This window comes from Aegilops tauschii, chromosome 6 (genome assembly GCF_002575655.3).
Source record: "Aegilops tauschii subsp. strangulata cultivar AL8/78 chromosome 6, Aet v6.0, whole genome shotgun sequence".
NCBI classification, from domain to species: Eukaryota; Viridiplantae; Streptophyta; class Magnoliopsida; order Poales; family Poaceae; genus Aegilops; species Aegilops tauschii.
The window spans coordinates 2,774,352-2,777,095 of NC_053040.3; the positions used below are offsets into that span (position 1 = coordinate 2,774,352).

A 2,744-nucleotide genomic window follows, 5' to 3' on the forward strand; every position below is an offset into this window, starting at 1 on the left:
GTAAATGATTTAATTTATTTGTATGTATATGATTTATTATTTTAAATTTTAATATATTTATTTTTAAACAAATTAGATGTATATTTATAATTTACATGAACATATTTTTTAGAATTACATAAAAGCTGTTTTTACAAAATTTACATATTTTTTACCTTTCTTCGAATCCTGTAAGAACAACTTTTATGTAATTCAAAAAAATATGTTCATGTAACCACACAGGTAGCCTTTAATGGCCTGCAGTCACTGCAGACTATTTTTCACATGTTTATTTTTTTACCTTTCTGCGAATTCTGTAAAAACTACTTTTATGTAATTCTAAAAAATATGTTCATGTAAATTATAACTATAAATATAATTTATTTAAAATAATAAACATATACATACAAATAAATGAAATCATTGAAATATATTCACGTATTATTTCAATATATGTAAATTAAAATTAATATATATACAAATAAAGTACTGGACCTGTCGCATGAGTTCGTGGGTTCGAACTACAGCGACGCAAGTTTGTAATGTTTGTAATGTTCGAACCGCAACGGTCATACAAATGTATCCTGATGTTCTGTGGTTTTTTAAAGATATGTGTCATATAAATGCAGCGGTCATACCGTTCGTGCCATCCATCCAGTGACAGTGGGTCCCCTGTATACAAATGTGATTAGCACCGTAGATACACGCCCAAGCATAGTTTTGTCACCGGTTCAATGTATGCCTCACGTTTTAGCACCAAACGGACTTTTCTTGCCAAGTTCAAGCAATTGTGGTGTGATTGACTCGAAATATAATCATCACATGATTGACTCTATGACATATTTCCAACAATATTCGCATGCTGAGAGATAGACGTTAGTCAAGATCATAGTGTTGTGGTGTGAATTGGTTCTATTATTTTCCGTTGGATTTGATTGTATAAAACATTAATAGCTGGATTAACTATGAGAATTGAAACTAAGATCCACACAACTTATTATATATTATAGATGGAAGAGACAGTGGGGGAGGGGAATTTGGGGGTGCATGGATGCGTTCAAGACAAGACAAATAAGTGAGGGGGCCCTCGTTCATGGTATGAACGACCAGATTGAAAGATTCTCCATGCTGAGGTGACAGGGGGATGTGCCCTAAGATTCATGCGTCAAGTCCAATGCTCCTCAGGTTGCTCGCACGAAAGACGCAAAAAATTAACGCGATGTATAGCATTTGCAAATATAAAAATAGTAGATAACTCCAACATTCCTAACTCGCATACGTATTTTGCCACTAAAATTTTGAAACTTGTATAAAGGGAAGAAAATTAATGTTCGTTAATCTATGCTTTTAATGAGGGTTCATACTATGGGAAGATATTAAATAGTTCCAATTTTATTGGTTGATGTTAACTGCTCGGGATAGGGATGCCTGGCTCTCTATTCCCTCAATCTCTCTATATATACGATCGAGTCATGAGTCGATTGGTAGCAAAATATTTCTCATCGACAACCAAGTGATTGAGTGCTCGCCTAGCTAGTGTTGTATCGAGTGGGGGTATGGGCAAGCACACGATTCACATCCTTGCACTTGCAGCCCTAGTGTCTCTACATCTCGTATGCTCTGCCACTGTTGCTCAATGTAAGGCAGCCAACACACAAATATTTCTGTATCTGTACAATGCTTAATCTTTGTTCACTGGTTAATGTACGTAGTATAGTTAGTAAGGCCTTTCTCTTTTGCGTCTTGTCTACTCTACTGCGTCGTTTATTTATACCACTCTAAAATAATTGCATAACAATGATTGTTCGTTTCTTGTTATTCCATGATATACAGGTCGAACCATGACTGGCACGGATAGCAAGAAGATCAATCTACCAAACGGGCTATGCATTCATGTAGTAGATACCAAACTATGCGGGGGCAATAATGGGTGCTTCCATTGTTTGACAAATGACATCCTCTACCCCTCTTTGGATGATTGCAAGAGGGAGTGTTAGCACATCCTCGTCTTCACAAGAAATGCTAGTGGCCATGACGATGTCCCCTCCCCCTCCTTAATTTTCCAGCCTAGTTAGTCAAATTGGCTTACATATTTACAAGATTGTCCCCAGAAATAATGCCTCATGTGCGGAAATCCAGTTATGCAATAAGAGTAATGTTCTAGCAGTTGTTGCTGAGTATTTTGGTTCGGCAAATTGCATCTGAACTTTGGAGAGCGGCGAAATGACCCCCAAGCGCAGCTTGGATTTGTCAGTTTTTTTGAACTTTTTGCCACATGTATGTTTTAGAATACAGAGGTGAATACATCTACAGGTGGGCCATATTGTACCGAAGTACTCCGTCCCCGCGCGTCTCCTCTCCTTAAGTAGTCCATTGATCTACCTGTCCTATGGCTATGGATGGCCAGGGGAGGCTGTCCCTAGCCAAGATTCGACGGCAGCGAGTTCTTCTACCCGGTCATGGAGGGTTCGCATCTACCCTGCCTCTCGCAAGGCGTCGTGTTCTTGTTTTCCCAAGCTCTCATACCCAAATCAGATACAAGTTTAAAACGAGGGGCTTCTTGCGCCTTCCTTGTAAAAAAACTGGTAGAAAGCCATGCACAACATGGAACGCTAGTTTTTTTCATGTTAATACGTGTCTCATTTATATCATAAGGATCGTAGTACAAGTCACGTACATACTGATCGGCAGAACTAAACAAATAATAGAACGCTAGCCTTTGCACAAAGGAACACCAGCCAAGAAGTAAAAATACAAAGAAGACC

At 38.2% G+C, this 2,744-nt stretch overlaps 1 long non-coding RNA gene across 1 annotated transcript; it reads left to right on the plus strand.

Annotated features, from left to right (window-relative positions):
• The first annotated feature begins 1,364 nt into the window (after positions 1-1,364).
• Positions 1,365-2,145, plus strand: LOC120967266 (uncharacterized). Its single transcript, XR_005761084.3, has 2 exons — positions 1,365-1,617; positions 1,813-2,145. It is a non-coding gene; the product is annotated as an uncharacterized lncRNA (long non-coding RNA).
• Positions 2,146-2,744: the final 599 nt, after the last annotated feature.